This window comes from Urocitellus parryii, chromosome 15 (assembly GCF_045843805.1).
Source record: "Urocitellus parryii isolate mUroPar1 chromosome 15, mUroPar1.hap1, whole genome shotgun sequence".
Taxonomy (NCBI): domain Eukaryota; kingdom Metazoa; phylum Chordata; class Mammalia; order Rodentia; family Sciuridae; genus Urocitellus; species Urocitellus parryii.
Window position 1 is genome coordinate 10,576,509 of NC_135545.1, and position 25,775 is coordinate 10,602,283.

At 43.7% G+C, this 25,775-nt stretch overlaps 1 pseudogene across 1 annotated transcript; it reads right to left on the reverse strand.

Moving 5' to 3' along the window:
* Positions 1-2,094: 2,094 nt before the first annotated feature.
* On the reverse strand, positions 2,095-13,420 carry LOC113193303 (uncharacterized; annotated as a pseudogene). The gene is made up of 5 exons (XR_013342484.1): positions 13,345-13,420; positions 12,527-12,580; positions 9,791-9,872; positions 8,487-8,613; positions 2,095-4,879 (listed from the first exon to the last, which is right to left on the reverse strand). The product of XR_013342484.1 is annotated as an uncharacterized LOC113193303 (transcript).
* Positions 13,421-25,775: the final 12,355 nt, after the last annotated feature.

Consider the following 25,775-nt stretch of genomic DNA (forward strand, 5'->3'; position numbering starts at 1 on the left):
TTCTTATTTTTTTTAAAAAGCCCCTTTGAACTCAGAAGCATATGGCATCCATCATCTGCCACCTCTTCACTCTACCACTGTGTCCTCTTGACCAATCTCCCCCCGTAAGCCTGGAAAGGCCAGCAAGGTCCCGGTTACCCAGAACTGCATCTTATGTGAAATGCTAGCAAGAAGGAAAGTTGGTCACATATTTTTCCAGTGATTATAGAAAAGGCAGAGAAGAGACAGTTGGGCCAGAGTGTTTGCTGGATGATGCGAGGTATGCTGTGTGGTTCAGATCAGTTGTGGCCTGCACACATTTTGTGCATGCCAGTGCCAATACCAGGTCTGTCTTCAGAATGCTATGGGAGTGAGGAGAACGGCAACCCTCCTGGGTTTTTAAAATTTTGTAACAATTGATCAAATCTGAAACTGGTCATCTGTGAGACAGTTCTTGAATAGGCATGAGATGGTTGGGAAGCCTCTGTAAAGAGCAAAAGAGGAGTGTGGTAGAAGCATTTTCAATGCTTTTATATGGGGTTCCATTCCTGATATAATAAGTAGTTCTTGTTACACTGAAATTTCAACTGATACCAACTTTATGTAAACTCTAGACTAAATACTAGAATTCTTGCTAAGCTTACCTATCTTCTATATTTTAAAATATATGTGTTGGTGTGCATCCAATGGCCCTGGAGAATGAGCAAGTGCAGGCAGATCCCATGGGTGGTTTCAGCACTGACGGGAGTGAATGACCGAGTTTTCTGCTTTTTATGTACTGGGAGCAAGTCCCAATTGGCAAAACTGAAGGTAACTAAAACTCTGAGGGGAAATCTGCAGTTTTCCAACTGAAAAAGACTCAGAAGAGTTCAAGCAAATATGATGGAAAGTTTGGTAGTGAGAAGACCCTGGGAAGAAGAGAACCAAAGGGAGGAATTCCCAAAATGTGGGTATAAATGCCACCACATATCTAGCTAGCACATACCTTGGCTAGCAAACAGAACAGACTTTAATCAAAACAATGTGAAGAACCTAACTGAGATTTGAACTGCCACACATGGGAAGCAATTTCAGTCTGAGGCCAGCTGATTTAAGTGTCAAATATAAGAATGAAAATCAGTACTCTTTGGAGGAATATTATAGAACTCAGATATCCTCAGTATATTAATCACAATTTCCAGGCTATGATCCAAAATTACTGACCCAGGGAAAAACAGAAAAACATGACCATTATCAGGGGAAACAAACCAATGAATATCAACCTTCAGAATCCAGATGGAATTAAGAGGCAAATATTTTAGTTTAATTTTTGTTTAAAAGAACTGGGTTTTTTTAAACTTTTGTTTAAAAGACCTGCAGGTCACAGACTACCCTCAAAAAGCAGTTGTCCACTGATACTTTAGCAAAGATTTTTGCAAAGCTGCCATAACTGTGCTTTCAATGTAAGGGAAAAGATTATTATAATGAAGAAAATATTACTGAAAAAATAGAAACTAGTGGCTCAGGAGGCTGAGGCAGGAGGATCATAGGTTCAAAGCCAGCCTCAGTAACTCAGCAAGGCCCTAAGCAACTCAGTGAGACTCTTTCACTATATAAAATATGAAAAAGGGGTGGAAGATAGGGCTCAATAGGGCTTAGTGGTTAAGCACCCCTGGGTTAAATTCTCAGTATCAAAAAATAAATAAATAAATATAATACTTTCTGTGATCCCTGCAGCTAAACCCTAAATCCCAGGCACGGTCCATGTTTCCACTAAATGCTCTTCTCTAAATAAATGGTTCTCATTTAGGAAAAGCCTACTTGTTGGTATTGCAGCATCATTACCATAACTTCTCATTCTCTGATTTCTGATTATACATTCTGAACATGCTGCGTTCCAAAAGACATAGTTTTACTGCCACAAACAAAGAGCACATGATTTTAATCCTGCCCCAATAAGAAATACATTCGAGGGGCTGGGGATGTGGCTCAATGGGTAGCGCACTCGCCTGGCATGCATGCGGCCCGGGTTCGATCCTCAGCACCACACACCAACAAAGATGTTGTGTCCGCCGAGAATTAAAAAATAAATAAATATTAAAATTCAAAAAAAAAAAAAAAGAAATACATTCGATGAAATTGCCAAACTCCATTTTATTCAGCATGTATTTCACAGGGATAGAGAAAGATATGGGGTAGGGAGTTTGACAAATATCATTCTAATTTTGCATAGTTCTGACCTAAGAAGATGGATTAAAAAAAAAAAAAAGCTACAGCACCAGAGACAATCATGTCAAACCCTGCCTAGAAGTGCAGAGAACCAACCACAAGTCATGATCAATTCAGGATTAACAAACTACATTAGAGCCTTTCAAAATGTTACTGTAAATCTTGAACTAACAGTGCTGAAAATTTAATTGTGAAATAATAAGTGGTATGTTATTACAGTTAACAAAACCTTTCAGGCTGTAGTATAAAAAAAATTCAAAAGATTCAGAGACTGGGGAGAAGCCAGGAGGCAAGTGTAATAATATCCAAAATAGTGCTCTCAATTACAGCTCTAGTTGCATTCTGCCTTTTAATTCATGTTTGTTCTTCAAGTTATTTTCTGCAGGTTTCCTCTTCTTGATACAATTTTCAAATATTGTATGCTTTCTACTTTTGATCCATTAACAAACAGGTGCTGAACACACCTACCAAGTGCTAATCAATGTTAAAGTTGTGGAGATTCAGTAGCAAAGTCCCTGCCCTCAGGGACATGTCTAGTAGACATATGGGAATCATTATACCTTTGTAAATGCCTAACCAACTTATTTTTCCTAAGGGCTATCTTTGAATGATGACTATAATTGTCAAACTTCTGAATGAAACCCTTACTTCACCACTTACAAGGATGCTCCACTATGTGGTCCTGAGACCACTGGGACATGCTGAGCTGGGGTGAAACATTTCTTAATGAATGTTTTCCCTTGTAAACTTCCTCAGATAACATTTTTCACCAGCATGGATTCTTTGGTGAAGTATAGGTATGAATTTAAACTGAGTGTTATCACCTTCACCCCCATTTATGAGGTTTCTAATAAGACTAGTTATAAAGACTGACTAAAGACTTCACCGCAGGTTGGGGTTGTAGCTCAGTGGTAGAGCACTTGCCTAGCATGTGTGAGGCACTGGGTTCAACTCTCAGCACTGCATAAATAAATATAATAAAGGCCCACTGACAACTAAAAGTATATATATTAAAAAAACAACAAACAAACAAAACACCACCACATGCATCTCATTTCCAAGGTAATTATCAGGGGTTGGGGGGTGCTCTAATGCAGTTGAAATCTTAGGGATGACCAAAGCAATTACCTCACTCTCCATACCTGCTTGGCTTCTCTCCTGTGTGGACCTTATAACACAAATCAAGATTCAAGCTCCACTTGCAGTCCTTCCCACAGTCCTTGATTTCTAAGGCATTTCTCTACTGTGGACTTTCTCTTGGTCTTTAATGTATGATGTGTGTCCAAAGCTCTTCCCACAGTCTTCACAACTGCATGGTTCTGCTCTATTGTAGAGTCTCTAAAGGGTCAAATGAGTTGAGGCCTAGCTGAAGCTCTTCCCACACTCCTCACACTTTCATAACTTTTCCCCATTATGGACTCTCTGATGGAAAGGAAGTTGTGAATTCTGAGTAAATCTCTTCCCACACAGCTCATATTTGAATTGTCTCTACTGTAGAGACTCTGATGTGTCAACAGACTGGAATCCCAGAAATACCTCTTCCCACATTCCTTATTAGCATAGGGCCTTTCTCCTGTGTGGAATCTCCTGTGCATGTCTAGACTACACTTCTAGTTGCAGCACTTACCTCATTCCTAACATCGGTAGGGCTTTTCTCTGGAGTGCACCCTCAGATGGCAATGAAGATATGAATTCTGAGTAAAGCTCTTCCCACACTTTTCACACTTGAATGGTTTTTCTCCTCTGTGGACTCGCTGATGGTTCAAAAGGTAGGAGGACCATCTAAACCTCTTCCCACATTCTTCACAATTATAGGGTTTCTCTCCTGTGTGAACCATCTGATGCTTATAAAGCTCTCGCCTATCAATGAAATTATTCCCACACTCCTTACATTTGTATTGCTTCTCTCTTGTATGGACCATGTAGTGTCTATTAAGGGCTGATTTCCGACGAAACCTCTTACCACATGTGTCACATCTGAATGGTTTCTCTCCTGTATGCACCAAGAAATGCCTGTGAAGTGTTGATTTAACACAGAAGTTCTTACCACATACGTCACACTTGAATGGTTTTTCCCCAGAGTGGACTCTCTGATGTTCCTGCAGCTGTGAATCATGAATGAAGGCCTGCCCACATTCCTCACATTTGTAAGGTTTCTCTCTTGTGTGTAATTTACAGTGAACATTAAGTACAGATTTACGACTGAAGCCTTTCCCACACTGCTCACATTTGAATGGTTTCTCTACAGTGTGCACATTCTGATAAGTTTGCAGCAAGGAGGATCTTTGACTCAATTCCTTTCCACACTCATCATACTTATAGCAATTCAGTCCCATGTGAATTCTCTGGTGAATACGAAGGCCTGAGATACAACTGAAGCTTTTTCCACACTCAAGACCTCTATGAGACTTGCTTCCTGAGTATAACCATTGAAGGTCAAAGTTGGAGACATCACTGAGGGACTGCTTACATTCATCATCCAGGTAAACTTCCTTTCTTGTGTCAATTAGAGATAATCCTGGCCCGTCTTGGCACAGTGAGTCACCTTGGCTGGGGAACTGAGAGCTATGAATACTTGAGTCTTGACTGAAGGTTGAGTCACTTGCAATTTGTTCCCAGATTTGCTGCCAAGATAACTCTTCATGTGGTCCTGCTTCTGGAAAAGTCTCTAGTTCAGTTTGGATCCTGCCTCCTATCAGGGCAGAGAATTCAGAAATGTGGACAATGTAAGGCTCTGTTTAGAGTTTTCAACATGAAAAAGGACACAAGGCTTTAATGAATACAGGTTTTGTACAGGAAAATGTTGTTTTCATTGTACACCATGGTATCTGGTTGTATGAGACTATTTAAAACACATCAAATCTCAAATGTGACTTATGAGACAAATAAAAAGATTTTATAAAATGGTGATGTGATAAAAAGAATTAACCTATTAATATTTTCTACTGAATTTCCTAGGCAGACTAGGATCTTAAATTATAAATTATCATAATAATATCATGCATATAATGAAATATTGGTCAACAGAACATTAATAAAAAATGGCATAGTTAATACTTTGTGTCTTTGGATTTATGTTGGAATTCTAGCATATTTTCATGAAGGAAAGAAAGAAACCTTACCAAAAGGAGTCTAGATTTGTTCAGAGAGGTAATCGCCAGGCCCTTGTAATACCTAGTTTGGGAAGAATCTTTTCTTTTTTTTTGGCCTGGGGAGTCATGGGTCACTCTGGAGAGTCTAACAATATGATTTACTATTATGACATACACACATTTGGGTGGGGATGTTCCCATGTCAAAAAGGCTAACAATGTGATTTAAGGTGGGGCTTTAGGTCATGTGGAATCAGCTGACCAGGAGATTGAAATTAATCACATGGGAAGTTATCAAAGAGTCAGACTTATATAATGATGCCTATGGAATGGAGCCACAAAAACTACTCTGAATACCAGGTCTCTGTACAATGTCATACTTTAATCCTGGGGAAATAACATGTCTGGAGTCTATGGGAAGAGTATGATGAAAACTTCACTCAGACACAGTTCTTCTCTGGACTCTGTGCTATAGGATTTCCCTATAGGAATATTGTAATACACATCTTTTCCCTGTAACCATGAAAGTAAAACCATTCAGTGAGTTTTGATTCTTTCTACTTCAAATATAGCACTAGTCCCTCTATAAAAATAAAGCAAAGTTGTGTGAATCAGTCAATGTGAAGGTAGTGCTGGGAAACTACAAATTTTAGTTGGTATAAAGTGAGTGCAGTCTTGTATAAACTGTCTCTCTGAACTTTGTAGTTGGTTAAATTCATGACATTCATAAATATCAAATACCTGGGAGTATTAAAATCTTCAAAGTATTTCTGCACAAGAATTTTATAACATGCACACCTAATCTTATACCAAATTAACATGGACGATAACTTGGTTTTGTGAAATAAGAAAAGGACAGACAAGCCATGCATGGTGGTGCACACCCACAATCCCAGCAACACAGGAAGCTGAGACAGGAGAACCTCCAGTTCCAGGCAGCCTCAGCAACTTAGGAGATCCTGTCTCAAAATAAAAAATGAAAAGTGCTGGGAAAGTAGCTCAGTGGTAGAGTACCCCCAGGTTCAATGCCTAGTAGTACACACATACACACACAAGGCAGAGTGGTGTGGTGTAGACAGGAATCTGAAAGCCCACACCAGACATCTATAAAAAGGTGATACTCCAAATGAAAAAAAAAATCAAAGGTGGCAAGAATTACCTACCAGGTGTGAAACAAAAGTGTGAGGGGCTATGCCCTGGTTGGTTCTACCAGCAACTACTGCACTCTTCGAAAACATAGTGTCAAAAATTTAGCATGGAATTATGCCTTTATAACTATTTTCAAACCGAGACTACAAACCTTTAGGAAGCTATGAAATAAATTTAAAACCTTATAGTAAGGATTTAGAAAAAGGACTAGAATAGAAACTATCAGAGCTTCGTGACAAGCAAGAAATGTGTTATTACATGAAATGCCTTCTGAAGTCTACCAGGTACAGCTACACAAAGAGAAAACATCCATCCTGGATATGGTGAAAGATGTATTTCTTATGCTCATAAAACACTAAAAACTTTGGTCAGGATAGTACCAAGTCCTGAATTAAGTGTTTCAAATTGAATGTTAACTTCCAATGACAAATCTTGGAAAACATTAACAGGTAAATAGGTAACTACTGATACACATGGGAATGCAGATATATTTAATATACTGTCACTTAGAGATAGAAGTTTTATGAGTAGAAGGAAGCATCTCTTTCAGGAAGTTTATGTTTTGAGAGAGCAGTTTACCAATTCCTTCCAGGGTATAAAGTTCACCAGTTCAAAATACAAAATTATATCCCTTATATAATAAAGGAAAAATTGTGTGAAATCTATGTTCCTTAACATATTAACAACTACATTTGTTTAAAATATTGATGAATATATATATATATATATATATATATATATATATATATATATATATTGTGTATTTAAGAAATATAGGCAGCATTCAGCCATGTCCATCAGCTCCCTTTCATGCACAAGGAAGGCAAAATCTGGGTGCAGCGATGGGCCTTTGAGTTTGGAGAAGACAAAGGGCTGCAGAGAGAAAATCATTCAAAGGAGAAAGGTAGCCTGAAAGCTGGTTGTTGTCTGAGACCTCAGGAAATGAAGACTTCTTTTCCCTTGATTGGGGAGCTGCCTCAGAGGTGGATATCAGGAAGGATTTCTTCCTATAAATGAGCTATGGAAGGCTCAGGAAAAGTCAGAGTAAAGGCACATTACTCAGTGAGGTAATCGTCACTAAAAGAATGCTGAGAAGTTTTCCTAGGAAGTAGGTCAAATGCACATAGTACAACACAATCATGTCGAGGAAAACCAAGGAGGCTAAAATTGAATTAGCAGCCATTCAAAGATTGAAAAGATTAAAAAAGAAAAGAAAGAAAAACCTCCCCCAACAGTTCTGATTCATTTGGTTTGTGTATCACTCATTAGCTATTTCGATGACTTCTGGAGACAGTGAAGTCCCCCCATCCCTTAATTCATTCATTGGGTTAAGTGTTTGCCAATACCTGCAATACACCAGAACTACTCTACAAAGTGAGGATACAGGTATAAACAAAAGAGACAAAATTCCCCTTTCTTGAGATTATATAGCAAAAGGGAGAGATGGGAAAACAAAAATTCAGATGCTCCACAACTTAAAATGGTATTATACCTTGATAAGCCCATGATTAAGTTAAAAAATGCATTTAATATACTTACCTAACTCAACACCAAAGCTTAGCCTAGCCGACCTTAAACATCCTCACAACAACCTACATTAATCTATATCTGGGAAAAATCATCTAACTCAAAACTTAGTTCATCAAATACTATCTCACATCCTTTACCCAATATAGTACTGTACAGTATCAAATGTTTACTCTCATGGTGGGATGGATGACCGGGACCTGATTGCTGCTGCCCAGCCATCTTAAGACAGTAAAACAGATGGAAGAGTCAAGTACAAGCACACATTTGCTTGCTTCATACCTGAATTCCCTTCTCTTTGGGTAGCTGTCTTCATCATCCAAAACTTCTCTTTCCATATCAAATGGAATGCATCTTGTTTGAATGGTCGGGAACATGCAGAGACACTCAGGATTAAAGCACATGCTAGGTAACATCTAGATAAAATTTACTAGGAATTGAGGTTCTCGTTGCATACTCAAACTTGAACACCCAAGGATTCAAAACCACTCCTGGGAGCTGAAACGCCATCAGAGAGGGGAACTAAACTCACCCACTGAGAGCAGGTTCCTGAAGTTTTCCAGCATCACATCTTGGTAGAGCTTCCACTGGGCAGAGTCTAGCAGCTCCAGCTCATCCCCACTGAAGACCACAGCCAAGTCCTTAAACGTCACCATCTCCTATAACATCAAACACACTTGACCTCAATCTTATCAATGTTTACTGGGAGGCAGAGAGGATGGGTGGGAAACTGTTCTGGATTTTGAAACTTGGTCATCTCAAATTTCCCTCTCATGCCATCTGTACCCCCACAATGACACACATAGATTTTCTTGGGATTCACCAGAAGCGCAGTGATGAAAAAGTCCCATACCTTTACTTCAAACACTCAAGAGTACTATTGAGGAGTAACCATCTAGTGTGCAAACTGTGCCCAGTTTTGCTGTTTAAGCAACACTTAAACACAGAATGACACAGCCATGGGGACCACAGAGTGCAGCTCTTCCTGGGTAAAAACCTTCAAGAATATTTTCAAGCAGAGACAGCCTATGGTGCAATTTTTGGATGCTTTATCCATAAAACAGCTAACAAGGTACATGTCCAAATGCCTTTTCAAAACTGAGCTTAAATTATGCTGCTGAAACAAAAAAAAAAAAAACCCACCTGATACACTGTTTTCAATATTGATTTTGGGGGAATAGTCTATATGTAGGAAAGTCGTCACTACACTGTTGCTTAAAAAAGTCAAATGCCTAAATCAATTAAATGTGTATAAGCACGATACACCATAAAAGATGAACATCATGTAACATTATGAACATTACAGTGTATAAAAGTTGCACAATTAAACTTACAGTAATCCTAAATTACACAATTAAAACTGCCTGTAATCCTAGCAACCTGGGAGACTGAGACAGGAAGAGAGCAAGTTCAGGCCTCTCTTAGCAATTTACTGATATCTTCTCTCAAAATAAAAAGTAAAAAGGGTAGGGATTATAGCTTGGAGGAAGAGTGTCCTTGCATTCAATCCCCAGTAACAGGAAAAAATACTGTGATTTACAATTCAAGGTGTATTATCAGTAGGAATACAATTGTGTATACATATGAAGAAGAATACACAAAGACAAAAGTGGTAAATATGTGAGCAAGGAAGTACCAAGTGCAATAATTATCTACTCAAACAAGTTCTTCTACTCTATAAAGTAAATAATATAAAATAAAACAAGAATTAAAAACAAGGTCAACTCAGAGTGAACAAAGGAAGCCTATGGCCAACAGATGTCTTCAAAAAAGAAAACCTGACAATATGAGTTGCAGGATGGAAGTTTTACAGTGAGAAAAACAAGCCTTACTCACATTGAATGTGGTCATTTTCCCTCCTCCTCATGGAATAGGCAGAGTCCTAAGGCACGTCGATATCAGGAGAGCAGAACTGTGCCTAGAAAGTGCCACAGAAGGCAGAAAACAAGACATGAAAGGGTGCCAGGGTGCTGCTCACCAACACATTCCGGTTCAGTGGAGTAGCGCGTGAATGCTCTCAGCAGCATTATTCATAAAGCAAAACCAAAATCAACCAAAATGCCCTCCTGTGGATAAATGGATAAACAAATTAGGGCATACACATACAAGGGCATGTTACTCTGAAACTAAAAAGGACCAGGTACTGACGTATATAACACAGATGAATTTGAGGACATTAAACTAAGTGAAAGAAGCCAGTCATGAAGGAGCACATATAGTATGATTCTATGAAATATCTAGAATGGGCAAATGAATTATAGAAAAGGTAGATTAGAGGTTGCTACAGATTTGGGGTGAGAATAAGGTTTAACTATAAGTGGCACATAGCATATAACTGAGGAAAGAAAACAATCTCAACTAAGTTAGATGATGGTTATTCTACTAACTTCAGGTTCTACTAACCTAAGTACCTTAGGATCACTGAATTGTATACTTGAAATGGTGATATGTAAAATATAATTCAAAAAGTTGGAAAATAATTATTAATCTACATGTTATTTAAATTAGCTGAATTCAGAGTCCACACTGATTGAATATACTTGAATGAATGAATTAAAAAGGGGGAGAGGAGAAGTTTTCTTTACAACAGAATATCCACTAATAAAATATCTCCCCAAAAGTAACTTTATGACTATTTTTTTCCCTTTTTTGGTACTTGGGATTGAATCCTGGGTGTTAAACCACTGAGATACATCCCGTTCTTTTTGAGAGTGTCTCACTAAGTTGTTTAGGGCTTCACTAAGTGCTGAGGCTGGCCCCAACCTTATGACACTCCTGTCTCAGCCTCCCAAGTCATTGGGAAAACAGATGTTTGTCAGCACACCCAGCTCTTAAGATTGTTTTTGTAAAGGGAACTTTATTATGGACAAATCTGATAGATATTATTTGGCCAAGTAAACCAAATTTAGATTACCAATATGGGAAAAAAACGAATATCACTCAGTTCCTGGCATGCCACAATAAAAAGGACCCTTCACCACTTCTGTAGCATCCCTGCCAAAAAATGCATAATCTGAACCTAAAGAGAAAACATGTTAGACACTACAATGAATACCTTTGTCCAAAATAATCTGCCTATATTTTTCAGTTATGTGAAGAAGAAAAAAAGACAAAACCTATCCAATCTTTCCAGTTTCAAGAGCATAAAAACATGGCAACTAAAGTCAATACAGTAAACTTTGACCTGAGGGAAAACAGTTCTAAGGACTTTATATGAAAAACAGAACAGATTTAAATATGAGACTGCCAATTAGACAACATGCACTTATATAGCACAATCTAATAGACAACAGAAGTAATTATTAGTAGTCTTTTAATTGATATTAATATTCCATAGATAACATTATCAAGTATAGTATTTAAAATTATCTAGCATGTTATGTGAAACCCTATAACTTGATCTTCCCAAATGCCTCTTATCAAGCATTGATGAATCCTGGGCTTCCTTGCTGGAGAAGGCTAAAAAAAAAGCACTATCTCTAGAATTCATAGTGACTTTATTTGGCTGAGGAGGATAAACAAACCAAACAGACAAAACGTGGTAAGTTTTCCCAACAGATGAGAGGTGCTCTTATGGTTTTTCACAAATTTCTATATATTTAAAATGATATAAAATTTCTTAAATTTTAGTAAAGTCAAAAGGTAGTAAGAAAAAGATTAAAAAGAGTAAAAATGAGCCTGATAATGTAGCAATTTGCTAGTTTACTCTCTTGGAGGTGTTTGGAAATTTCCAGGTAAAACAGATAAAAAGGAAAACAAAAAAATATGATAACATTTTTCATAAATAACTACTAATGCACACAAGGAACCACTAAAGAAAATGCTTTCAAAGTTTAACAGTTACTATCCTATGCTGGATTCACAGGTAGTCAAAACGTTTTTCCTCAAACAGGCATGGTGGCGAACACATAGGAAAATCACAAGTTCAAAGCCAGTCCTTGCAATTCAGCCAGGCATTAAGCAAGTAGGCCAGACTCTGTATCAAAATAAAAAATAAAATGGACTAAGGATGTGGTTCAGTGGTTAAGCACCCCTGGGTTCAATCCCTGGAACCAGAAACAAAAAAACAAAACTTTTTCCTCCTAATGTTTCTGAATGCTCCACAATGATATGACTCCATAAGTGTGTGAAACATTAGAGATAAACTAAGGGGAAAGAGGGTGTTATTAAAAATTCAAGAAAAATCCATGAGCCTTGCTCTCACAGTCTCTACTATCAAGTCCCAACTTATTCTCTCTAATTAATTCCAAAAGTTCTATGGCTCGATGAGAATGTATCACAGAGGTTATGAACTCAGGCTGTAAACCAGGCCTAAGTTCCAACCCTAACTTCCACTCTTTCTGGTTGCGTATGATCAAGTAATAAATACTCCCTGCACTTCAGTCTCCTCATATTTAAATAAGAAAAAAAAAATGTACCTCTCCACAGAGCCATAGGGTGGCCCTACATGTATTTATTTGTCTAGAGTCCTTAAAATAAAGTTAGCAATTAAGGTCAAACTTCAGGCCAGAGCCCATGTCCTATAATAGACTTGCAAATCCCTGTAAGAGAAAAAAGTCAGGTCGCACTCACCAGGAGCTTTGCTGCCAGTTGTCAAGAAGTCGACTACCTCTGCCTCCACTCAGGCTGGGGAGAAAAAGCGTGCTGTTAAATACCGGGATCGTGTCACAGGCTTGGACAAAAAAGTTCAATCACGGCCTCCCTCTGCTCAAGCTGGAGACAACCCCACCCTTCCTAAAAAAGAAGAAAGTAGGCACCAGAATGAACGGGTCCTGCAGAGCCAGACAGGAGCCAGAACCCCCGCAGCAGGAGCTCTCTGACCCCAGCCCGGGGCCTCCCGCCCATTCAGGGACGAGGAAAGCCACCATTCACTAGGAGCTCGTAACTGTTTTAAGTCTTTGCTTTGAAGGCCCTCTTGCAATTCTAAACCATGCTATTAGGATGGTTAATTCTAAAGAACGACAATGAGGCCCCCCGAGATCGGGTGAGGCCCCCAGAGATCGGGTAAGTCCCCAACGTGGGCCATCCGAGGAAGTGGCCGCGCCAGCGGTGGAGGGGGGCGGATTAGGCGAGCCGAGAGCCCCGGAAACCCTCAAACCAGGCGACACACACCCTGACCAGGCCACGAACCCGGGGACTCCACCACAGAGAGCCCCAAACGCGAGCAGGCTTCGGGGAAAACGGAAACTGCGGCCGTCACCGCCCCAAAGCCCTGCTCTCCGCGGAGGCTTCCTTTCCCCTAAACCGAAGGCGGGTCATGGAGGGTGCCGGGGGTGGGGGCCAGGAAATTCAGAAGGGCTCCCAAGAGCCAAGAAACTAATCCTAACTACCGAGGCAAAAAGACAGCAACTTCCCACTCAAGGAGCAGAAGCTTCTATAACTCAGCCCACCTTCTCGAAAACACTTCCCGGAATTCACGGCATTCGCCCTTGTAGGCAGAGACACCCGCAGGCCACAGAGCGTGTGGACTACATTTCCCAGAATTCCCAGGACCCGCCTGTCGGAGCGGAAGTACATGCGTGTCCAGGAGCGTCTGAACTACATTTCCCAGAATACTTAAAGAAGCAGTTTCCTCTTCTGCTAACTTGGCTGCTATACTGTTCTGAGCTCAGGGGAATTTATGTGAACTGAGCTCAGTGCTCATGTTTTCCCTCTTCCTCAAAAAAAATTATTCCATGGAGGGAGTAAATACCTTCAAGCCTTGCAGGGTTATTAAAACAAATTTGATATGATCTTCAAGGAATTGACAGGGAATGACTATGGGGACTCAGTAAAGGACTGAAAAGGTGTTTACCATAATTTACAGAATGAGCCAGGTAGCCTGGTATCTAAAAGTAGTTTTTAACATACATTTTCTGTATTGTAAATGAAATAGGAAACCTTTTGGTTTTCAAAGGTCATTATAACATGTTGGAAATACACGCCCTTAAGTCCTGAGCAAGAGATACTGAACAGTTATTTGCAATAACTTGGGCTTTACCTCTGCTGGGATAATGAGGCGTGGCTCCAGGAGTAAGCATTACACGGTGGAGTTGAGTATACTCACCTGTTCATTTGTAATCCTACCTTTGCCCCCCGCCCTTTTTTTTTGGATAGAATATTCTAAGCGGTAGCATCCCCCAATGAAAGCCATCTCCAGAACATACATGGGGCACACTCTCTGGCGCTGTCTCTCATCAGCCTCTCCTCTTGCCCCACCCCCATGGGAGCCTGAGGCCGGGAGCCTGGGAAGCCATCCTGAAGTTTATAAAAATGTATTCCATGACTGCGTGGTATTTTGTGTCACCCCAAATTTACATGAATGACTTTCGTTCAGTTGCCCGTGTTGGACAGGGGCAGCAATTACATTTTTGATAAATTATCCAAATATTTTGCCCAATTTTATTGGATTTTCCCATCATTTTTCCCTCATCGTTTAAGTATTATTCATATACTCATGATTCTTTTTTCTTGCTAATATTTTCTGCCAGTTTTTTTTCTGATTGTTTCTCTTTTTTGCCATGAAAAGAAAATTTTTAAGGCTATGATTTTTTTTAGCTGTATTTTATATATTATTTTTATGTGGTGCTGAGGATCTAACTCAGTGCCTTATACATGCTACAGAAGCACTCACGGAGCCACAATCCCAGCCCAAGAAAAATATTTATAACATAATGTTTAGAAAATATGTTGAGAGGCTGGGGATGTAGCTCAGGGGTAGCATTCTTTCCTAGCATATGTCAGGCTCTGGGTTCATTCCCCATTACAAAAGAAAAAAAGAAAAATAAAATTTTTGATATGTAACTCACAAAATTAGCTTTTTAAAAATGTGCACAACAGAAGTGACATTGCTACATTCACAGCGTTGTGAAAATAACCTTCTTCTACAACATTTCTAGAGGAGTTGGGACCATCAGCCCCACTCTCCTCTGACATCTAGGAAGTGGCAGAGAGGCCACAAATGGAGCTCAGTCAAAGGGTAAATGTCATTAGCCACACATACATAGTGAAATTTCCATAAAATCCCTTTGAGCATTCAAAGTTGGTGAACACAACACTACACCTTGATAGGTGCTGGGAGGATGATGCAAAGGCAGAGAAACTGCACTGCCTCCCCCACCCCCAGGTGCCTCGCCCTATGCACCTCTTTCTTGTGACTCAAAAGAGTTTTATCTGTAGTTATAGATTGGCAAGAGGAAATATAGTCTTTTCCTGAGTTCTGCAAATCATTCTAGGAAATGATTGCATCCAAGGAGCGAGCTAGTCAGTCAGAACTAAAAGAGGCCTGGGACCTCAAGTTTGGACTTGATTAGGAGCAATCATATGAAAATGAGCCCTTAATCTGTGGGTGTGGGAAGCCATTCTAACACGTGATTGGGTGACTCCCGTTAAGGGCCTGAGGCCCGTTGGCTGTGTCGAAGCTTTCCTGGCCGTTTCCTGATGAGAGAGCCCATCCGTGTGGGGGTGTGCCTGACCACTGACCCCGGGGACCCAATCACTGACCCTGACCTTGGAGTGCAGCCCCCCTTCAACCTTCATTGGATGGAATTCTCCCCTGAATCTCTTGTTCCCTAATAAAAGGCTAGTCCCCGGCGTGTTCGTTCTCTCTCTCTCTCCTGCTAGCCCTGAGTAATCCTTGCTGCCCTGCTGGGCGGTTGGAGGAGGGAACCAGAGAGGGGAGCCGTCTAGGACCTAGCAATAGAAATAAGGTAACTGAGTCTGTGTGTTTTATTTCGATCTCTTCTAACTAACTTTATGCCTAGAACCTCATTAATGAAACCATTGAGCAGGCCGCATGGTAGATGTGGGATCTGGTGCTTAGCATCAGAAATGAAATGAATCATTAGACTGGACCTAAATCTGGAACTCACTGTGGAGTCTGGCTCCCAATCTTTGTCACTAGGCTGCTGCTATGACCCACACATCTTGCCCGTGACATGCCCAGCCAAGATCAGCTGTGTTCCCCCACGAGTAGTGAGCTGGCTGTGAAGTGCAAGGAAAAAAAAAATCACATGACACAGAAATAATTCTGGAATTGAGGGTGGGATGGCTCTGCGACCTTAAGGGTCCTGCTTCCACACTAGAAGGAGAGGACAAGTGAGCCCATTTGGGTTTATTTATAACAGGGACATCAAAGGCAGGGATGAGGCCTCAAGGGTGGAGTCTTGCTTCCTGATGTCTTGTGGTCAGCAGATTGATTGACATCTTGGCATGTCACACCCATCTCAGGTGCTGTGGGGGATCTTAGGCAGAGCTTGAGGGGGAGGTTCACCTGCATCTGGCAATCAATCTCTGAGGGGGGTACTGCCACCTACCAGCATGGGCACCCAAATTAGAGGTCTCTCGAGTGAATTTCCTAAGGTATCAAATGAAACACAGACCCACAATTTACCTTTAATTCAAGCCCCGGGATGACTCCTCTGCCCTAGGCCTCAGGCTCCCCAAATGGGAGAGCGAGGAATGTCACGAGAGCCTGGCGAGAGAGAGTGAGCACGTTCCGGAGTGGTCTTTTATTGGGGGGACTCTGATTCTTAGAAATTTCCATCCAAGAAAGGTCAAGAGGGGCAGGGTTACAAGGACAGGTAAGGTAACTCGATCCCTGGGGATGTAGGAAGGCACACCCATGCATGAAGACACATTTGGTGACATTTTTATGACTCTCAAGATTGGGGCCACCGTCTATGGCCACTTTGATGTGGCCAGATCACGGGAATTGACCAACAGAGCCTCACCAATCAGGAAAGGAAAATGCTGGTCACATGACATGGTGGCCTCCCACAAGGGGCAGCTATAAGGCGTTCACAATGCCAGACCGATCCCCTCAGGAGGCTACTATGAGCCACAATCCACACAGCCCATGGACAGCTTGTGACACACACAGAAGAGGGGAGGGTATTCTCCTGGAGTCCATTTTAAGACAATTGAGAAGTGGATTGGTTCCTGTGGCTACCAGGAAAAAAAATAGCATAAGCTTAGAGCTAAAAAAAAAAAAAAAAAAAAAAAAAAAAAAAAAAGCCTTATCCTGTTCTCTACCGTTTGGGAGGTCAGAAGTCCAAAATGAATCCTAGGCAACTAAAATCAAGGACAGGGCAGGACTGGTTCTCCTAGAGGCTCCAGGGGAGGGTCCCATCCATGCTCCTGACAGTCCACAAGGCCCACGTGGGTAGTCCAGGACCCTGTGCCCTCAAGATCCTGAACTGATGTCACCCCTGCAAATTCCTTTTCCCCAGGTGTTTTTAAGGGAATTTTTAGGACATGGGCATCTTGGGGAGCTGTTGCTCAGCCACTGATGAGAGTCGTGAAGGACTCAGAAAACCCAGAGGACCCTGCTTCCAGGTGGCCTGCTTGAGAGAACGAAATGTAGATGAGGCTGATGGGGTTCCTGGAGCCACATCTTTGATGTTCTTCTGCCCACACCCCCAACTTGTGACCTTTTGGTGCCTCCAGCCTCATCTATATGAGGAACATGAGGCTGAGCATATCAAGTACATGGGGGGCCTCAGGGGCACCAGGTAAGCAGTGGCCTCCTCTGCACAGCACCATGGCACTGACTGTAGGGGTGCTGGTCCCCTGGGAGATGTGTGTGTGCGTTCCTCAGTGCTGCTTGGCCCCTCTTTTGTCTCCAGGAGGGTCATCTCCTGCTCTGGCATGGGGAGTTGCAGATATCAAAGGGACTATGGGGTGGCAGCTCAGTGACACTAGACAGGGCTTCTTCCTGGGTCTGACTTTCCAGGTTGGGCCTTGCTGAGCTCCAGTCCTCCCAGCCTCAGCAGGAGGCCACCTGGGAAAGTCTCAGGCTCTTTTCGCTCTTAAAGAAAATGAAGAGTGAGTGAAAGCTCTCTAAGTAAAGATTTTATTTATTGTATTTAAATAGTCACAGACCGGCTCTCCTTTACCTGCCACCAACTTGCTCTTCAAAGCCCCTCTCAGGTGTTGCCTCACGAAGCCTCCAGATGTCTCAGGATATTTTCTAAGCAGCCTGCTTTGCTGCTCCCAGTGATGAGCCTGGTTTAGCTTCACAAGGCCAGAGGAATGAAGAAACCTGATTGCCCACACCAAGTTTGCACTAGCTGTTGATTGCTATTAGAAAATTCAGTCGGTGCAGTTGTTGCACGCCTGCAATCCCAGCAGCTTGGAAGCTGAGGCAGGATGTTTGTAAGTTCAAAGCCAGCCTCAGCAACATAGCAAGGCCCTAAGCAACTTATTAAGACTCTATCACAAAAGAAAAAAATGAAGGGTCTGGTGTTGTGGCTCAGTGGTAAAGCACCCCTGGGTTCAATCCCCAAGGCTCCCCCCAAAAAATTGCTCAGTCAAGTTTATTGCAGCAAATCAAAACCAATTCATGAATCAGGCAGCTTCCTGACTGCAGCAGATTCTGAGAGCTTCCACCACTCATCAGACAGCATTTATAGGAAAGCAGAAGTTAGTCTTCAAAAACCATGTGATTAGCTACAGCCTAGTCAATCCACCAGACACAGGGGTGTAGCTTAACTAGCTAGTTGTTTACAGCCTACTCAGTTATCTGGCTGCAGGATGTTCTGTGACCAGCCAAAACTCAGTTACTAGGATTAAGCTCCATTGGTTTGGCCTGCTGGGCCCAGGGCAGGTTCCAGTCCAAGTTTAACAGGCCTGATATTCCTAGAGCAGAGGATTTGGGGGCGGGCAGCAGTCTCATTTTCTGGGTTGTTCCTCTGAGTTCCTCATGCATCTTCAAGGACATCTGTGGGACATCTTTGAAGATGCTGAATTTTTCCTGTGAAATCTCAAACTTCAGCCCCTGCTCAACCCAGTGCCTCCCTCACAAAGTACCTGCCTGCTCTCTCGCCCACGTTCTGCGTGGGTAGCAGAATTGGGGTCCCTCTTCATGGAGTAGGCTGGCTGCAGAATAAAAGCTAAAAGAAGGAAATGGAAAAAAAACAACCCAGTACACAGTACACAGGAACTAATTTTAAAGAGCAGGGGCGGACGGATCTTCAATCTTAGGGATTAAGTTTTCTCACTGGAAAGAGATGGAGCCTGGGCTTGCTTTATTTATATGCAATAGATACATCAAAGGTTTTCCATGGAATGCTGTTTGCCAAATAAGGTAGGGGATGGGCTGTCCAGTTCCCAATGGGTTACGCCCAACTGCAGAGCTACAAGAGCTGTCTCACTAGTAGAGCAAAGATCTCATACCTTGGGTGGTCTGATACCACAGGAAAGCCGGGATAGTTCCCAATCATGTATCTCCTGGGTGGCTTCCCCCATGCTCTATAAAAGAAAAGCCCTTTTCTGTTTGAGACACTTGTGTATTTGAGATCAGAGCTTTCTCTTTAATACCCTTTTTGAACAAAGTCTCTCCTGATTCTAAATCTGGACTTGTTATTTCACAGTCCAGGCTCACAAGTGAGGACTGCATCCTCTGTATCAGGCAGGCTGCTGACCCACACTCCTGGCACCCTGCTCTACCCTTCCTGACAGGCCAGCCAGTCGCAGTCACACTGCGGGTCTTGAAGTGGCCCTTAGGTGCAGCGCCATTCCCTACAACATGCTCAGCTGTGGTCTGAGAGCCCGTCCTGACCACCCAGGAACTTGGGGTCATCATGCTCATCTGGCCACCAGAGGCAGCCCGCAGAGCTCCATCTTGGCTGGGGAACGTGGACCATCCCTGTAACTCAATTCCACCCCTCTTGGCCATAGTCCAGAGCCAGTGCTGACTGCCAGGGACTTATCCACTGACCCAGAAGAAGTCCTTTCAGGGCCCTGGAGGAAGCCCCAACCCATCTGCACACCTGGTAACTGGCCCCCTGTTCATGGTTCCTGAAGTGGGCCCTCAACACCAGTGCAGAATACTGCTTACCACTGACATGGAATCCTTTGGTGTCACAGGAATCCCTTGGTGTTCCTCACAGAATATTAAAATCCCTTCATAAGACACATATCCATTATCTCAGAATAGAAAGGTATTTAAGAATGAAAACTCTGTTTTCCTGGATTTCATTCAATGTCTCAGGGCAGGATACTGAGTGTAAGGTCAGGCTCCAGTGACCAAAAGGAGGCAGATTAAAAGGCTGCTGAACAAGGCTTTATTGAGATTCACTGCCAGGTGAGACCCTCCAGTCCAACAGAGCAGGTCTGGGGGAGTTGTGTGCAGGCTCAGCTGTATTGGAGTTTTATGGGGGTTATGGCAGGATAGGAGGAATTGGGACAGGAAAGGGAGGCTTTTAAGAGTCCCTTGTCCTCCTGGGGTTGGTCGGGGCAGCTTGCTGAGATCCAGGATTGGTCAGGAGGCCCCACTGATTAACAGGTGGTTCTGTCAGCACCTGATTAGTGTTTCTTTCATGCACACAGGTTGCCTGGTGCTTTGTTCTGTTAGCCACCTCAAACAGACCTAACATACCAGTCTTTTTCATGATATAGGCTGCCAAATTACATCTGGCTACTTCCTGCTGGCTGGGGCGCTGGGGGGAAGTGGGTGGCTCGGGTGTCAGTTGGATGGAGAGGCGACTATAGGGGTGTAGGGGCATCTGGTTGTAGGTCATTCTGGCAATTTCACCCATGTGCTTTCAGGTGAACCTGAAGTGAGAGGGAGCAATCATTAATAGAAACCCTGTGACTAATATAGGAGTGAGAATGGGAGTCAGCCATGTAATGAGGATTGAGTTTAGCCAGCCTGGCCAGGGGTCATTTGATTGTTGCTGTTTAAGACTTTCACCCAGTTGAAAGGATGGAGGGTGTCGACATTCTTTTCAACCAATTCAGTTTTGCTGATATAGTAACAGCATTCCTCTTTCAGGAATAGACAGGTTCCTCCTTTGTCTGCTGTCAGGAGATCAAGGGCTTGACAGTGCTATGATAAAACTTGGGCAATAGATGTTATTTGCTTTTGTAGAGAAGTGAGAGAGGTGGTCAATGATTCTGTCCCTTCCTAAAGTTGTTGTTCAAGCTTCTGAGGAGCGGTTACTGCAGAACCAAGTCCTCCTGCCCCCAGTCTGGAGGCAGTGAGTGAGGAGGGCAGGGAGAATCCAACTACTCCTGGTAGAAAGACGGCTCATCTTTCCCTGGAAAGGGAGGTGGTGACAAGCCATGTTAATTCAGCCTCACTGTACAGAGTTAATTGGGGGACCAAGGTGGAAGGAACACAAAAAGTGAAGGGCATGCTGAGGCTTAGATTTTTGTTAAGGTACCATTGCACCAGGAAAAGAACCCCGGCAGAGCAAAGGTTGGGAAAGAACTCTAAACGACTGGGTCACAGGCTGCTGAACCAGAGGCAGTGCAGCAGCAGGAGAAATTTTCTGATGAGAATTTCCTCAAAGGCTGGAGAGGGGGGTTCCTTGGGGTCTAGTTGAAGTGTGGAGAGGAAGATCAATGGGAATCACAGTTAACAGTACGATCTAAACCTGCACAGAGGAAACAATCGGAAATGTTATTAACTTTGGGTAAATTGAGAAGCTGAAGGCCCTGACGTATTAGGGCCATCCAGAGAAAGGGTCAGCTTTAGGGTGGGCAACTGCATCCAGCTGGGGTTGGAGTTCCCTCTCTTGCTCCTGGATGGTTATGGGAATTTGAGTGCTCCAGATTCTGATAGAGGCCAAGGAGAACTTGGCAAAAGCCCAAGAATAAATTTACCATAAACACCAGAAGCCCATTTAGAGTCCCATGGGTCCCAAATGTTAATTTGGTATATGCTCTTTTCTCATAGCAAGGCTTATCTAGGAAGCGTTTCTTGCATGAATTATAAGGGCACCCACCATAGGTGTCGGGCCAGCACTTACAAGATTCCTCAGTTTGGTCTGATATGAAGCAGAGCATTGCTGCACATAGCTGGGACCAGGTGGCTCCGTTGAATTCAGTACTGTTAAGGGTGACCGCCTGATTGTAGCCAGTGGAAGGGCAATTGCCTTGACCCATAAACAGAGTGTGTGATGTCATCCTGATGCCATGTCACTTGGGTGTAGAAGTGCCATCTATGGGTTAGGATAGAAGCTTGAGAGAGATTAATGATTAGTAAAAGAAGAAGAGGGTTGGCGAGAAATTTTGAGTTTGGTGGGTCCCAGCATGGTGGAAGTCCAAAGCTGGACATTTGGAACAAGTGCCTTTTTAAGGCAGGAGACATGGTACCAGGGGGAGTGGCCCAAGAGCTTGGCTGCCGTTGGGGTAGTAAGTATGACTGTATGGGGTCCCATCCCTCGAGGTTCCAATGATTGAGGATGCAGCTGTTGAAGTAAGACTGTGTCACTGGGTTGAAGAGGGTCCGATTCAGATCCTGGTGTGGTGCTGGGATAGAGGTAACGGATGGCAAAGGAAGACACTGGTCTGCATGTTCTCTTAGGAGTTTGTATAGAACTGTGAGATAGGGCAGGTAGGACACAGGGGAGGAGGAGTGACTGGAAAGCTTTGGTTGATTGAGGAAGGGCACCCATGGAGTAGCTAAAAGGGGCTAAGGCCTGAGGGGGTTCTAGAGGCTGCGTGAATTCGGGTGAGGGCCAATGGCAGGAGATTGGGCCAGGACAGCCTGAGTTCAATAGTAAGATTAGAGGGATGATCCTTGAGAATGCCGTTAGCTCTCTCAACCTGACCCGAGGATTGGGGTTGGTAGGTGATGTGGAGCCTCCAGTGATGTTGAGGCCTTTGGAGACTAGTTGAACAACCTGAGAAGTGAAGGCTGAACCGTTGTCTGACTGGTTGGAAGCAGGAAGTCCGAACCTGGGAATGATCTGCTCAATGAGGATGGAGGTGACAGTGTCAGCAGTTTCCCTGGAGGTAGGGAAGGCCTCTATCCAACCTGAAGAAGTATCAACCAAAGTAAGTAGGTAGCAAAGATTTTTGTGCCTAGGCATGAGTGAAGTCGATCTACTAGTCTTCACCTGGCTGGTGGCCCCTCATCTGATGCATGAGGAGTTTAGGTGTGAGGCTGCCTTGTGGGGATACTGTAGAGCAGATAGAACAGGCCGAGTGGACCTGCTGGAGAGTAGTTCTCATTCCTGGGAAATAAAAGAGGGATTGTAAAAACTGGAAAAGGGGCTTGGGGCTAATATGAAGAGAGTTATGAATGTCCATCAGTAAGCTATAAGCTTGCTGTTTAGAGAGGGCAATTTGATCCCCCAGGAAGATCCAGCCAGCCTCCTGGAAACGGCCACCTCATGTTCTTAGGTCCTGTCGTTCCTGTGGAGAATAGATAGGTTTAATTGTGGTGGCTAGAAAGAGGATAGGGGCTGCTGAGGATTCGGCCATTAGTTCTCATGCTAAGGAGTCTGCTTTGATGTTGCCTATAGCTATAGGGCCAGAGGAATTTTGATGTCCTCTGCAGTGTATGATGGCCACTCATGATGCAGTTGTAGTGTCTCTAAGAGTCTGGTCATCAGAGAGGCATTTACCACCAGGGATCCTTTTGTTGTCAAGAATCCACATTCAGAGGCCCAGAGTGGTCAGGCAAGACAGAATCAGTAGCCCTGGTGTCCACAAGGAAGGTTATGGACTTACCCACTACCTGAAACGTTAGCCTAGGCTCAGCGAGGGTGATGGGAGTCCTTGAGTCTGGGCTTCTTCAAGCTTTTGTGAACCCCAATAGTTCAAGAGAAGGGACAACTTGGATGGTCATGCCCCCATGTGGAGGTGCTGAGGAAGGGCCAGCCATGGGGCAGTCATTTTTCCAATGTCCTGTCTGCTTCCAGGTGGGGCACAGCCTGGAGGGGGGACCATGGCTTTGGGCATTGGTGATCCCAGTGACCTTTGCATCCACATTTGAAGCCCCTGGTGGAGAGGAATGCTGGGTCCCGGTGGAGCTCTTGCTGGAGTCATAGGCCTGGGTTTGCAGTGTTACTTTTTTCTGCAATTGAGCCTGCCTGCCTAGCTCAGCCGATTCCTCCTGGGCATTAGAGACTTTAAAGGCCATTTTCTTCAGATCTCAGATAGGGGTCTAAGGGCACTCTTCAGCCCATTTGGGCTTTTTTTCTAATATCATGGGCCAATTGAGGAATGAAATGGGTTGATAACACTGTAGCCCTGGAGGGAGACTCAAGATCCAGCTTAGTATATTTGGTGAGGGCCTCTGTAAGGTGGTTGAGAAATAAGGCTGGATTCTCAACTGGATCCTGGGTGATTTCTCTCAGCTTATCAAAGTTAACCACCTTGTTGGAAACCACCTGCATGCCCACTATAAGATTTTGGACCATGTGAGCGCAGTGATGGCAACCTCCTTGGCCATCCTGGTAGCCCCAGTTTGGTTTGGTTAGGGGAACAGCTATTTCACCCGTGGAGAGAGTTATATCTGCTAGACAAATTTGATCAGCATGATCTCATGTGGCCTGCTGGATGCAGATTCACTCATCCAGGGTAAGAGTGGAGGGGAGAACGATATAAACATCATGCCAGGTAAGATGGTAAGTCTGAGAGAGGTATTGGAATTCCTTAATATAAGCAGAAGAGTCAGAAGGGAAGGACCCAAGGCACTTTTCAATCTGGAAAAGATCTTGAAGTGAGAAGGGGACGGGTACTCGGACAATCACTTTGGCACCAGCCACGTCCCTGAGAGGACAAAAAAGCTTTGGGTTAGCTGATAAGAGGGCCTGGTGGGACCAGGTGTGGACACTGACAGGAGAAGAGAGGAGTGAGTGGGTGGAGGGATCCATTGAGGGGGAAGGGGAAGAGTTGTATCAGTAGAGGAGGGGGCAGAGGAATCCTGACTGCAGGAGAGGAGGAGGGAGAGGAGGGGAGAAGGAGGGAGGAGGAGGGTCCTGGAGCAACAGAGGAGGAGCTATGGGGGAGCAGGAGAGGAGGAGCTGTGGTTGCAGGAGGAGGGGGAGGAGAGGAGGGAGAGGATTGGCCTGGGTAGGGAGGGGGAAGACAGGAGGGTGGGGATGAGAGCAGCTGGGGGGGGATCTGGGAATGAGGAAGAAGATGTAGAAGAACAATGGGAAAGGGGTTTGGGATTTTCCTTAGCAAGAAAAACTTGAGAGGACTGGTAGAGCAGAGGGTAGGACGGGAGTGAATCTCAAAAAGTCTCCATGCAAGGGGCTTCTTCCCACTTCTCTGTCCAGTGACAGAAATTGTCCAAATCAGTGAGGATTTGAAAAATCAAAAGTTCCTTCTGGGGGTCATTTTGATCCATTGTCTAAGTCCTACTGGAGCCAGGCCACAGTGGAGTAAAAGACCAGCCACTTATGGTGTAGGTCTTGAGTGAGTTCTAATTTGGCAAAATTGGAATATAAACAACCCAAAGGTGTTTGGGGTCTAAGGAGGACTCAGTGTTTCCCATGACCCTCCAGCACTCTTGGGGGTGGGTGGGAACAGAAAAAGGTGTCCCAAATTTTGATCACCCAAGGAATGGATAAGGGCCGGGTGGGGGTTGAGACATCCCTTCAATCCATGGGGGGGCCTAAATGGATCGAAATGGCTCACAAGAGGACTGGGGCCTCTCCACAGAATGGATGGGTGTCTATGGCACGTGCGTGGATAGACCCCCAGGACAGAGAGGGGCTGGAAGGTCAGGGAAACAAGGGAACTTATACCACTTCTGTCAAACTGGATGAAGGGAGAGGGAAAGAAAGAGCAGCTTTGGAATTTCCTGTTTCATTTGAAGGAGAGGGTGGACTCTACCCCAGATGTAAGGTATGGGGAAGGCCCGAAAAGCCCTCCCGGGTTTCGGCACCAGATGTAAGGTCAGGTCCCAGTGACCAAAAGGAGGCAGATTAAAAGGCTGCTGAACAAGGCTTTATTGAGATTTGGTTTCGGGTGAGGTGAGACCCCCCAGCCCAACAGTGCGGGTCCCAGGGAGTCGGGTGCAGGCTCATCCAGATTTGAATTTTTATTGGGCTTAGGGCAGGAGAGGAGAGCTTGGGACAGAAAAGGGAGGTTTTTGGAG